The sequence below is a fragment of the Symphalangus syndactylus genome, chromosome 17, assembly GCF_028878055.3.
Source record: "Symphalangus syndactylus isolate Jambi chromosome 17, NHGRI_mSymSyn1-v2.1_pri, whole genome shotgun sequence".
Classification (NCBI taxonomy): Eukaryota; Metazoa; Chordata; class Mammalia; order Primates; family Hylobatidae; genus Symphalangus; species Symphalangus syndactylus.
In genome coordinates this window covers 84,477,005-84,491,179 of record NC_072439.2, presented here as the reverse complement: position 1 = coordinate 84,491,179, position 14,175 = coordinate 84,477,005, and positions in this window count along the sequence as shown.

Below are 14,175 nucleotides of genomic sequence, written 5' to 3'. Positions count from 1 at the left end.
TATGGATTGTGGATATTAGACCTTTGTCAGATACATAGTTTGTGAAGATTTTCTCCCATTCTGTAGGTTGTCTGTTTTCTCTGTTGATAGTTTCTTTTTTTTTTTTTTTTTTTTTTTTTTTGAGACGGAGTCTCGCTCTGTCGCCCAGGCTGGAGTGCAGTGGCGCAATCACGGCTCACTGCAAGCTCCGCCTCCCGGGGTCACGCCATTCTCCTGCCTCAGCCTCTCCGAGTAGCTGGGACTACAGGCGCCCGCCACCACGCCCGGCTAATTTTTTGTATTTTTAGTATAGACGGGGTTTCACCGTGGTCTCGATCTCCTGACCTCGTGATCCGCCTGCCTCGGCCTCCCAAAGTGCTGGGATTACAAGCGTGAGCCACTGCGCCCGGCCTGATAGTTTCTTTTGCTATGCAGAAGCTCTTTAGTTTGATTAGGCCCCACTTGTCAATTTTTGTTTTTGTTGCAATTGCTTTTGGGGATTTAGCCATAAATCAATGCTGATGTCAAGAAGGGTAGTTCCTAGGTTTTCTTCTAGGATTTTTATCATTTGAGGTCTTACATTTAAATCTTTAATTGATCTTGATTTAATTTTTGTATATGGTAAAAGGGATCTAGTTTCATTATTCTGCAGATGGCTGGCTAGCTATTCTAGTGCCATTATTGAATAGGGAGCTCTTTCCCCATTGCTTATTTTTGTTGACTTTTTTTTTTTTTTAGACTTTGCTGTCAGGCTGGAGAGCAGTGGTGCAATCTTGGCTCACTGCAACCTCCGCCTCCCTGGTCCAAGTGATTCCCCTGCCTCAGCCTCCCAAGTAGCTGGGACTACAAGCCAGTGCCACCACGCCCGGCTAATGTTTTGTATTTTAGTAGAGATGAGGTTTCACCATGTTGGCCAGGATGGTCTCCATCTCCTGACCTCATGATCTACCCACCTCGGCCTCCCAAAGTGCTGGGATTACAGGCGTGAGCCGCTGCGCCCAGCCTTTATTTTTGTTGACTGTTTGAAGTTCAGCTGGCTGTAGGATAGTGGCTTTATTTCTGGGTTCTCTGTTCCATTGGTCCATGTGTCTGTTTTTGTACCAATACCATGTTGCTTTGGAGGAATGTATTTTTCTAACTATAGATGTTAGTTTCTTTCAGTTTTAAAAATGTATTACTAGGTGATATGATACTTGTATTGTTTGATACTAGGATTCATGATTCAGTTAAATATTGTTTTGGACAAATACCTGTGTGAAATTTATAAACATTGGTATCATGTCCTAAGACTCGTTTGGGATGATACACATAAAAGGACTTTGTATATGACATGATTGCCAGGGGAGGACAAAGGAGGAAGTCATGGCTAAATCAAAGGAGGAAAAGTGCTTCCTAACAATGGCATGATCAGTCATTAACAGCAACGAGAACCAACACTTATATGTGCTTACTATGCACCAGGCCCTGATCTAAGCACTTCTAATGCATTAGCTCAGCGGTCCCCAACCTTTTTGGCACCAGGAACCAGTTTTGTGGAAGGCAATTTTTCACAGAAACTGTGTGTTGGGGAGATGGTTTCGGGACCAAACTGTTTCACTTCAGATCATCAGGCATTAGTTGGATTCTCATAAGGAGCACACAACCTAGATCCCTCGCATGCGCAGTTCACAGTGGGGTTCACGCTCCTAGGAGAATCTAATGCCACTGCTGAGCTGACAGGAGGCGGAGCTCAGGCAGTAAAGCTCGCTTACTGTGCACCGGGGTTGGAGACCCCTGCATTAGCTCACTCAACCCTCTTCACAACTCTATCAGGTAGGTACAATCACTGTCTCTATTTTAAAGACCAGGAAATGGAGGCACAGAGAGATTTAGTAACTTGTTCAAGGTCACACTTTTATGTAAGTAGCCAAGCCAAGATTTGAACTTTGAGCCTATGCATTTTGGCTGCAGAGTCCATAGTCATTAGGCAGTGCTGCCTCCAGTATTGAGATAGTAGAAGTAATAGTTTTCTTTTATTGAGCAATTACTGTGAAGCGGAAGTGCCTCACAGTGCTTCATCTTACTTAATCCTCATGTTAACCTTGTAAGGGAGGTACTGATAATCTCATTTTAGAGATCAGGAACCTAGGCTTAGGGAAGTTAAGTAACTTGTCCAAAGTCACACAGCTGTTAACTGAGTCTAGATCTGTCTGATATCAGAACCCAGGTTCTTCACTACACAATTAGTTTCTTAGAGCTTATCTAATCACATGTGAAGAGAAGAAAAAAAAGTTACTCCAAGTAAAATGGTGTTTTGAATAGGTGAATTACACCTTCACATTCACTCACTTTACAAAATGAATCCTGGTTATCTTTTAGTGGGATTTGTTCTATAATGCAATACACATTTCTTGCCCATCCAGGAAAAGAACTTAACATTTTCTTGATCTTGATCTGGACCTCTGGACATTTTTTTTTTTCAGGCAGGGTCTTGCTCTGTTGCCCTTGCTGGAGTGCGTTGGTGCAATCATGACTCACTGCAGCCTCGACCTCCCATGCTCAAGCATTGATCTTGATCTTTAAGGGAAATCGTTGTATACTTCAGCTATCATACAATGCTGCAATGCCTTCACTGAAAATTGTAGTGCTGTTTGCCCAGAGACAAAATTGCTGTATTTTTTGAGATGCTGCATCTGTATTTTCAAATTTTTACTTTGGCCTCTAGAGGGCAGACTATTATTTCTGGTTGTTTCCTGTGATAGCCCGTCTCTCACCTCTAACATCAAGATGTAGTGTACAACTCAGGGAAAAAAGAACAAAGATTAAAGAGAACTGAGATAAATGTGAATAACCTAAGATAAAAGAGATACTTTAAAATGTAAAACTTGTTAAATATATTTGAATTCTTTGGATAAGGTTTTGTTTGCTGCCTTTCTTATATCTGCATTCTGGATAGCTGAAATGTCTACACAGCTGGATTCTGAGGAGATGAAGTGTTGCCATTCATGGGAATAAAAACGGCTACTTTGACTTCATGGCCCATCTTAGTATATGTGATATTTAGCATCTGTTCACACAATTGAGAAATGGGAAACCATTTTCTTTAAAAAACTTTGTTAAATACAAAAATAGAAGCAAGGTCTTGTCATGTTGCCCAGGCTGGTCTCAAACTCCTGGGCTCAAACAATCCTCTCGCTTCTGCCTCCCACAGTGCTGGGATTAGAAGGATACCATTTTCTTTCTTTCCTTCTTTTTTTTTTGAGACGGAGTCTCGCTCTGTCGCCAGGCTGGAGTGCAATGGTGCGATCTCAGCTCACTGCAACCTCTGTCTTCCAGATCCAAGTGATTCTCTTGCCTCAGCCTCCCGAATAGCTGGGATTACCGGTCCCCACCAGTACACCTGGCTAATTTTTGTATTTTTAGTAGAGACAGGGTTTCACTATGTTAGTCAGGCTGGTCTTGAACTCCTGACTTCAGGTGACCCGCCCGCCTTGGCCTTCCAACTTGCTGGGATCACAGGCATGAGCCACTACGCCCAGCCCACCATGTTCTCTACAGTTTTTAACGTGAGCATTGACCTTTCTATTTATGGCATAATTGCTTTCTCCCACTTTATTTTTCAAGGGCGATCAAAAACTGCTCTGTGAAGTTTTGCACCAGTCTATGAATGTGTTTGGTTTCTGCAGTAGTAAGGGTGACTATGTGTTCAGCTACTCCTCAGGGGTTACCTATCTGCCGTCTGTAACTTTTATCCCTGGTGCCAGGGCCTGATCATTTTCTATTCTGAGAACATGTCAGGTGACACAGGTGATCTCAATCGAAGCATTGGGTGGCAGAGGGTAACAACGTGCCCACTGGGGATGAAGGAGGGAGAAATCAGAACAGGTGATCTAGGTTGAAATCAGGGCCTTGATTGTTTCAGGAGAGTGGCTGGTTCCTAGCACCACCTGGGGCTGGGCAGCAGCACGTTGCTCAAGTCTTTTGCTGTAAGCGTGGCTGTGTCAAAGAAGGGGCCAGAATCTCGGGAGGTCAGAGTTGCGATAGTAGGGCTTGAGGCCTATATGCCCACAGCTGCTAATTTCCCAGCCTGGAATATGAATAGGAGTCCTCACTGTCTTCCTCCAAATCAAATGAAATACCTCATGTTTCTCTGCAGTCACCACTCTAGGTATATTAGTTAGGATTTTGTTTTTCTTTCGTGGTTATGTGACTGTAGCTAATTTAGAAGGGAAAAGAAATGTATTGGAGTGTGTTAGATTAGAATCAGAGAAAAGATCTGTAGGCTATTTTCCACAAAGCTACCAGAGCAACTTAATACAAACACAAGTCTTTCAAATCTTTCCACACTAAGGACTTTTCATTAAACCTAGAATAAAACCCTACCAGTCCCTACGCAATCTGGCTTTGGCCACCCTGACCTCATCTCTGCTACCCTCCTTTCTCTCAGTCTGCTCCAGGCACTCTGACTCTCCGGCTGAAGTTCTAAGCACCAAGCACTCTCCTGCCTCAGGGCCTTGGGATTTGTTTCACCTGCCTAAGAAGCTCTTTGCCAGGACGTGGTGTAGTTCACCCTCTCAATCTATTTAGACAAGTTTACTTGTTTGGCATCTCTTTCTTCAGCCAGAATGTCAACTCCTTGAGGCTTGGACTTTACTGCAGAATCTCTAGAGCATAGAACAGGGTCAGGCACATAGTAGGCCCTCAGTAAGTACTGGTTAGAGGAGTAACCAAGTTATAGGTAGCTCCACGAACTTCAGGGGCAGGAACTGAGAGGGTAATTTTTCTCAGGCATTGCAACTAAAGAGCTGAATGAAATGTATTAAACTTTTTTCTAAAAATACATCAAAGAGTAAACAACACAGTGAACAATGATTGGACTGAGATCTAGCAGAGGGTGGGAGGTCAAGGTGTGAATATACCACTGGATCACTTTTGGTGTTGATTCAGAAAAGGCAGCTGTGAGGCAGACCTGAGGTCTCCCTGAGCTAGGGGTGCTAGATTTGAATCCAGGGCATGCAAAGTGCACATGTCCTGATAAATAACACCCCACTCCTACCTTTTGGTCTGGGAACATAGCAATAAAATTACACTGGCAGTAAAGCAGATAGTGTATGGTTTACACCTTTCTGATCATATGAGTGGCGTGGAAAATCCCAAGCAAGGTGATGCTTACTGCTAGTGCCTCTAGGTGCCTGAATGGAGCAGATAAAAATAACACCTGGAACATTGTAATGCTACTGTTGCCATTCAATTATTTCTACAAATAATTTTTCAATTCATTAGGCGTCAGAAATTAAGGATCTATTTTTTAAGTTCTAGGGTAATCGCTAAAGAAAAAAATCTTAAAAGAGTATATGTCTTTCAAACTAACAGGGAAAATAGCACAATAAAAACAAAACAAATAAACCCCCAAGCAATCACTACACAAGAATGCAAGGGAAGAGAGAAAGAAAAAGGAACATAGAGCTGTTATACAAACAGAAGGCATACAGTAAGATGATAAATATAACTCTAAGACAACAGTAATTACATTAATTATAAATGGATTAAATGCTCCAGTTAAAGAACTGTATATATGACGATATATACACACATATGTAATTTTTCAAGCAATCTTTTATATTTATCCACAAATATAGATATATCCAAATCTATATCCATAAAGGATAAACATGATGATACAGAAAGACAGAAAGTGAAATGCTTACCCGTCCTTCCTCCCCGGTTTGTTTTACAACTGGAGCAGCTACAGTAATATCACACAAAATAGAATTTAGGGAAAAAGGATTACTAGAATTAAAGGGCTTTGCTTCATAATGATAAAAGGTTAAGTTCCACAGGAAGATATGGCAATTCTAAATCTGCATGCTTTTAATGGCCATATCAACATATAGAGAGCAAAACCAGGCAGAACTGCAAGAAGAAATAAGTTCACCATAAAGAAGATTTCAATACATGTTTTCACTCATTGAGAAAACAATCATGAGGTATATAAATGATATGAGCAATATGCTTAACATATTTGACCAGACACACAGTATTGCATCAACTACTATGTATTGCACCAACTACTATGTATTGCATATTCTTTTCAAAAAGTCATGCAAAATATATACAATTATTGACAATGCACAGTAGCTGTAAAGAAGGTTTTTAATAAATGTGAGAGTACTGAAATCATATAGAATATGTTCTCTAGTACAATGTATTAGAGAAATCAGTAATAAAAAAGATTAATTTAAAAAATTCCCATTTGCTTAGAGTTTAGTCAATATGCTTCTAAGTAACCCATGACTCTAAGAAAAAAATCACAGGAAATATTAGAAAATACTTTTATCTGAATAATGGTAAAAATGGTACATTTAAAAATTTTAAAGATGGAGTTAGAACAGTTTAACAGAAAATTTATTGCCTTAAATGTATGTGTTAAGAAAGGGAAAAGGTTGAAATTTATTTAGCTGTACATCAATCTCAAATAGTTAGAAAACAGAAAAGTAAATCCACAGAAATTAGAATGGAGGAAGTCAAACAGATGAAAACATGAATTAATAAAGAGAAAAGCAAATGTTTAATAGAAAGCACTGACAAAGTCGAAGAGAGTTATTTTAAAAGACTAAAAAAGTTGATCAACTTCTGGTGAGATTTATCAGGAAAAAAAGAACAAATAAACAATATCAGAAACAAAAAACTACCAATCATGAGGGCATTAAAAAGATTATAAAAGGATAATATGAACAAGCTTATGCCAAATAATTGAAAATTTAGGTGAAATGTCCAGAAAAATGGCAAACTTCTAAAAACTGACACAAACTTACTGACTTATCAAAATTGATACCAAAAAGAGTAGAAAACTGAAATACTTTTATAACTATTAAAGCAATGAAATCCCAGTTAAAGTTATTCCTGTAAAGAAGATTCTAGGTCTGATTGGCTTAATTGGACAGTTCTACCAAACAAGGAAAAAAATGCTAATATTCTATTAACCCTTTCTTTTTCTTTTCTTTTTTTTTTTTTTTTTTGAGACAGAGTCTCACTCTGTTGCCCAGGCTGGAGTGCAGTGGCACGATCTGGGCTTACTGCAAGCTCCACCTCCAGGGGAGCTGGGACTACAGGCGTCTGCCAGCACGTCCGGCTAATTTTTGTATTTTTAGTAGAGACGGGGTTTCACCATGTTGACTAGGCTGGTCTTGAACTCCTGACCTCAAGTGATCCTCCTGCCTCGGCCTCCCAAAGTGCTAGGATTACAGGCGTGAGCCACCGCGCCTGGCCTTTTTTTGAGACAGAGTCTCACTCTGTAGCCCTGGCTGGAGTGCAGTGGCACGATCTTGGCTCACTGCAAGCTCTGCCTCCTGGCTTCAAACAATTCTCCTGCCTCAGCCTCTCGAGTAGCTGGGATTACACATGTGTGCCACTATGCCCGGTTAAGTTTTTATATTTTTGGTAGAGATGGGGTTTCACCATGTTGGCCAGGTTGGTCCCGAACTCTTGACCTCAAGGGATCTGCCCACCTCAGGCTCCCAAAGTGCTGGGATTATAGGCATGAGCCACCGTGCCCGGCCAACTCTTTCTTGGTAAATATTTCTGAGGTATACTTTTCAACGAATTGCAGGAGGCTAACGTAACCTTGTACCAATATCCAATAGGGACAGCACAAAAAAAGGAAAAAGAGACCAATTTCTCTTATAAGTACAGTTGCAAAAATTCTAACAAAATGTCGACAGACCAAATCTAACAACGTATAAAAATGAGCACATCATGACCAAGTTGGGTTTATTCTCAGAAATAAAAATATTGGTTAATGTTAAAAGTTCAATAAATGAGTATTCATATTGCTAGATATGAGGAAAGCCATATAATCAATAGATTCAGAAAAAAATAGTTGATCAAATCCAACATCTGTTCATAATTAGGAAAAACACTGTTGAAAACTGAGGAATAGAAAAGAAACTTTTTAGGATAAAGGATATCTAAAACAAAATAAAACAAAAAACCTGAATGGAATGTTGGAAGCTTTCTCTTTTGGATCAGTGTTTATTATGTTTTTATTTTCTGTATCTTATGATGTCTTGACTCCTCAAAAATCTTGCTGGCCAAGGAGAGACTGCCCTCCCAGGGCTAGCTAATTTCTCAAAATAGTAAACAATTTGGGAGCAGGCCTCTAATCTGCAAACCTTTAAATTCACTCCCCTTTATCAAACTCTCACATACCATGCCAATATTTCCCCTGCCTTAAATCATCGCAGGGCCAGGTACCAGGCAACTAGAGAGCTCCCTATAACCCAAAGCTTGCTGATTTTTATTTAAATTTGCCATTCCTAAACTGCTGATTCTGCCCTGCCTTGCTTTTCCCAAAGAAGCCTAATACAGGCTCTGGCCTAGGCTTTCCCCTGCTTCTGCTGCTGCCTCCTGACCACACCTGGTGCTCCCCAAGTGGGCCTGTGTGGTGTAGCATGTCCCGTTTTCCTGGAAAATAAATTCTTCTTCAATGGCATTAATCTCTCTGTGCTGTCACTCGCTCGCTTCTATAAACAAAAATTCCATGGGTGCAAATGAGACAATCAGAAAAAATACAAGGAAGCTCACTACCACTATTTCTATTCAGAATTTTAGCTCAGCACTAGAGCAGTAAGATAAGGGGACAGGGGGTGGAGGGAGAGAAATACAAGGATTGGAGAGAAACAAAACTGTCATTATTTGCAGATGATATGATTGTAACACAGACAGTCCAAAAGAATCTATGAATACATTATTAGAATTTATAACCAAATTCAGCAGTGGATGCAAAATCAGTGTAAAGATTAATTGCAAGTCTATAATCAGCAATCAATATTTAGAAAATGAAATAAAAAATAGCATTCAAAATAGCATAAGAAGTCATGTACCTAGGTATAAATCTTTAAAAAATGTGCAGAACCCTTGTGAAAATTATAAAATTTAATAAGAAAAAATAAAGGCAACTTAAATAATTGAATATATATATAGAGTTGATGTCTTAACATTTAAAGAATATTGATTCTCTTCAAATTAATCTTCAGATTTGATGTAATCCCAGTCAAAAATAGCAACAATATTTTTCTCCGTGTGTGTGTAAACTTGACAAGCTAATCCCAAAATTTATGTGGAACTGCACGGTGCCACGGATAGCCTTGGGATACTCTTGAGGAAGAAGACTAATGTGGGAACACTTGCTCTACTTGATACTGAGACCTAAAAGCATTAGTAATTATGAAGCATCATTTGGTTTAATAATAGATAGACAAATGAACAAAATAGAGAGCCTAAGACTCACATATATACTTATGAATTGGTTATATTGATTACTGCTGTGGAGCAGTAGGGAAAGGACTATCTTTTCAATAAAAGAATAAAACATGCCAGGACAAATAAGCCATAAATGCCAAAAAAAAAAAAAAAAAAAAAAGAAAAAGAAAAAGAAAAGAAAGAATAAAAAAGATATTGGACCCATAATCTACACTATGACCCATATACATTTTAGGTGAAAAGTAGACCTTCTCGATGTCAAATGCAAAACAATAAAGGTTTTGTAGATGATTTAAAAGACTATCTTGGGACAGGAGGCAGGACTAGATTGCAGCTCTGACTCGGACGGACAGAGCAGTGTGTGGAGGCTCGCATCGTGAATTTTAGCTCCAGAACGACTGTAGGAATAAATAGCTCCAGAACGACTGCAGGAATAAACCAGGAAACCTGAGAGAACCCACAGACCCTCTGAAGGAAGCAGACTGCTCCTGCAGGACCCAGTAGACACCCTAAATACTGTGAGTGCCCAAACTATGGAAGTGGGAAAGGGAGATCATCCGCCCCGGAACACACCCCCCAGCTAGGGAAACGGAAGGTCTAGATTAGGGAGAAGGTTCTGACCTTACCTGGAGCTGAGTCAATTTAGAGAGCTGAGCAAAATACAGAGGTAGAGGAAGCAGCGGGAAAGGCGCTGGGAGCTCCTGGGTCCCCAGGAAGGCCATTCCTTCCTGGCCTCACAGGGATCCTTTGGGAGGGCGGCTAGAGGCTCTGGGAAAAGGCCACAGGGAGAAGGAAATCTCCAGCTGAACTCTGTAACAATTTGAACTGATTGAGAAGCCTCGTGGCCAGAACTCAGGGGAGGGCGTAACTCCAGTGTGCAGACTCCGTAGGTGGGGAAGAAGGAAATCCATACTTGCTTCTGCAGCTGAGAGGCAGGTAGCCCGGGGCAAGTTCTCAGCCCTGCTTGCCCACAGCCTGGAAACAGACTCTGTGCTGTTGGTGGGGGAACGGTGGGAATGAGACTGGCACTTCAGATTGCAGGGGAGCTGAGTGAGGGCTCTGACTGCCAGCTTTCCCCAACTTCCCTGACAACTTCCATGACTCAGTAGAGATAGCCACAATCCTTCTAGGATCATAGCTCCATTGACCTGGGAATACAACTCTGCTGAAAGAAATCATAGACAACACAAACAAATGGAAACACATCCCCTGCTCATGGATGGGTAAAATCAATATTGTGAAAATGACCACACTGCCCAAAGCAATGTACAAATTCAACGCAATGCCCGTCAAAATACCACCATCATTCTTCACAGAATTAGAAAAAACAATTCTAAAATTAATATAGAACCAAAAAACAGCCCACATAGCCAAAGAAAGACCAAGCAAAAAGAACAAATCTGGAGGCATCACATTACCTGATTTCAAACTATGCTATAAGGCCATAGTCACCCAAACAGCATGGTACTGGTATAAAAATAGGCATATTGACCAATGAAACAGAATAGAGAAGCCAGAAATAAACCCAAATACTTACAGCCAACTGATCTTTGACAAAGCAAACAAAAATGTAAAGTGGGGAGAGGACAACCTTTTCAACAAATGGTACTGGGATAATTGACTAGCCATATGTCGGAAAATGAAACTGGATCCTCATCTCTCACCTTACACAAAAATCAACTCAAGATGGATTAAGGACTTAAATCTAAGACCTGAAACTATGAAAATTCTAGAAGATAACATTGGAAAAATCCTTCTAGACATTGGCTTAGGCAAGGATTTCTTGACCAAGAACCTAAAAGCAAATGCAATAAAAAAGATAAGTAGCTAGGACTTAATTAAATTAGAGAGCTTCTGCACTGCAAAAGGAAGTCAGCAGAGTAAACAGACAACCCACAGAGTGGGAGAAAATCTTCACAATGTATACATTGTACAAAGGACTGATATCCAGAATGTACAACGAACTCAAATCAGCAAGAAAAACACAATCCTATCAAAAAGTGGGCAAAAGACATGAATAGACAGTTCTCAAAAGAAGATATACAAATGGCCAACAAACATGAAAAAATGCTCCACATCACTAATGATCAGGGAAATGCAAATCAAAACCACAATGTGATATCACCCTTACTCCTGCAAGAATGGCCATAATAAAAAAATCAAAAGCAGTAGATGTTGGTGTGGATGTGGTGATCACGGAACACTTCTACACTGCTAGTGGGAATGTAAACTAGTACAACCACTATGGAAAACAGTGTGGAGATTCCTTAAAGAACTAAAAGTAGAACTACCATTTGATCTAGCGGTCCCACTACTATCCACCTAGAGGAAGAGAAGTCATTTTATGAAAAAGATCCTTGCACATGCATGTTTATAACAGCACGATTCACAATAGCAAAAACGTGGAACAAACCCAAATGCCCATCAATCAACAAGTGGATAAAGAAACTGTGGTATATACATATATGATGGAATACTACTCAGCCATAAAAAGGAATGAATTAATGGCATTTGCAGTGACCTGGATGAGATTGGAGACTATTATTCTAAGTGAAGTAACTCAGGAATGGAAAACCAAACATCGTATGTACTCACTGATATGTAGGAGTTAAGCCATGAGGACACAAGGGCATAAGAATGATACAACAGACTTTGGGGACTTGAGGGGGAAGGGTGGGAGGGGATCGAGAGTTAAAAGACTACAAATACGGTGCAGTGTATACTGCTCAGGTGATGGATGCACCAAAATCTCATAAATCACCATTAAAGAACTTATGTAACCAAATACCATCTGTTCCCCAATAACCTATGGAAATAAACAATTTTTTTAAAAAAGAATTTCTTTATGCTCATGAGCCAGGGAAAGATATTTCTCAATGGGGCTTGGGGAAAAAAAGATTGTTAAATTTTATTATATGTGTCAGAAGACATATTAAGGCACATCAAGAGAATGAAAAGGAAAGTCACAGACAGGGAGAAAATACTTGTAACACATCTAACAGACAAAGGGCTCGTATCCCAAATATAAAAAGATCTACAATTCAATAAGAAAAAAAAAGCCAATCCAATAGGAAAATGCAAAGACTGGAACAGACAGTGCATGAGAAAGAATATCCAAATGGCCAACAAATATATGTAAAGGCATTTATACTCATTAGTAATCAAGACCATGCAAATTAAAACTCAGTGAGGGCCAGGCATGGTGGCTCACACCTGTAATCCCAGCACTTTGGGAGGCCAAGGTGGGAGGACTGCTTGAGCCCAGATGTCAAGACCAACCTGGGCAATATAGTGAGACCTCATTTGTACAAAAAATAAAAAAAATTAGCTGGGTGTAGTGGTGCACCTGTAGTCCCAGCTATGTGCAAGGGTAGGGTGTGAGGATTGCTTGAGTCCAGAAAGTTAAGGCTGCAGTGAGCTGTGATCATGCCACTGTACTCCAGTCTGGCACAATCAGAACAAGACTCTGCCTCAAAAAACAATCAAAATGAAACAAAACAGCAACAACAACAAAAGCCCCCAGAAACTCACTGAGGTAAAACTATATACTCATCAGATATATCACTCACTAAATTGTATATTTATCTTTATCTATACAAATATTGTATTTCTCGTCATATGATTTGTAGTAAAAATGATCCATTAAGTATAAATATGTAAAAAGGATTTATTTGCATTGCTGAATAATTTCCAAATAAATAAAATTGCATTTGAGGGAAAAATCTTTGATATGTTGCATGCCATAATCAGTGAGAAACAGAACAGGGTTCACTCCTCTTAACCTTTATCAGAGGTTAAAGAGAACATTGCCAGGAGGCCTTCACACTTCTGAATGGGCATCATTTTTTAGGTCTATTTTTCCGTGATTTGGAGTAAATGATGTAAAATTAAAAATCTATTCCTCGTAATAGGCTTTATAGCAGATCTTACTGCAAAAGCTATTGTTGCATAACAGACTTCTTCAAATTCTCTTGCTGTAGCTGTGTTAGATAATAGAATTGTTCTAGATTACCTACTGGCTGAAAATGGAAGAATCTATGCAGTTGCTGACATTCTTGTTGCATGTGGATGAATACACAGGCATTGCAGATACTTGGTTGCAGGGGATTAATGAACAGGCTACTCAGTATAAATGAGTAGACTCCTCATTTGGCTCTTTCTTTGATCTACTTGATTTCACTTGGTTTGGTTCATGGAGACCCTGGCTAAGGACCATACTCCAAACTCTTGGACCTCCTGATGGTCATGACAGTAGTTACCCCAGTGTGCTGCATTTTCTTGAAAGTTGTAAATATTTGCCCACAGCTATCCATAAAATGTCAAATTGTTTCTCTTAGACTAGAATGACAAAAACTCAAAGAAATGCATAATCACAAGGACACCATAACCTATGAATGACATGCTGAGACTGGAAACCCAAAATGATGGTAACAAAATGGTGGTAATGACTTACATTTTTGTCACATTCTCACCCAGGTAAGAACCTGACCAAAAGGGGGGAATTGTTGAACAAAATTATTAGTAGCAATTATTTTGGACTGAGCTTGTGCATGAGGCCCCAACAAACCAAACCAAAAGGGAGTCACTCGTGCTAAATATGATGTAATCAAACAGAAACTTTGAGGAAGCAGGTGCATCCTAAAACAGATCAGTTTTTTTTTCCCTCCTGAAAACAGGAGATTCCAGCATAATAAAGAAGTCTCCTCTAGCCCTTACAAAAAACTAGGCTGAAGTAGCCTGATGTTAATCAGTTTTTTTTCTATTGTTCTGTTTATTCCCACCTTACAAAATCCACTGTTAGTGGGATTTGAGACCAAATAAGTCCATTTATGATGGTGACAGAGTGATATCAATGCCTAAAGTTTTCAAAGGGGTCAAAAAGTCTCTAAAAAAAATCAGTTTTGAGAGGTTAACCAAAAGAAGGAATTGTTAAATTAAGTCAAGCCTAAAGCTGCC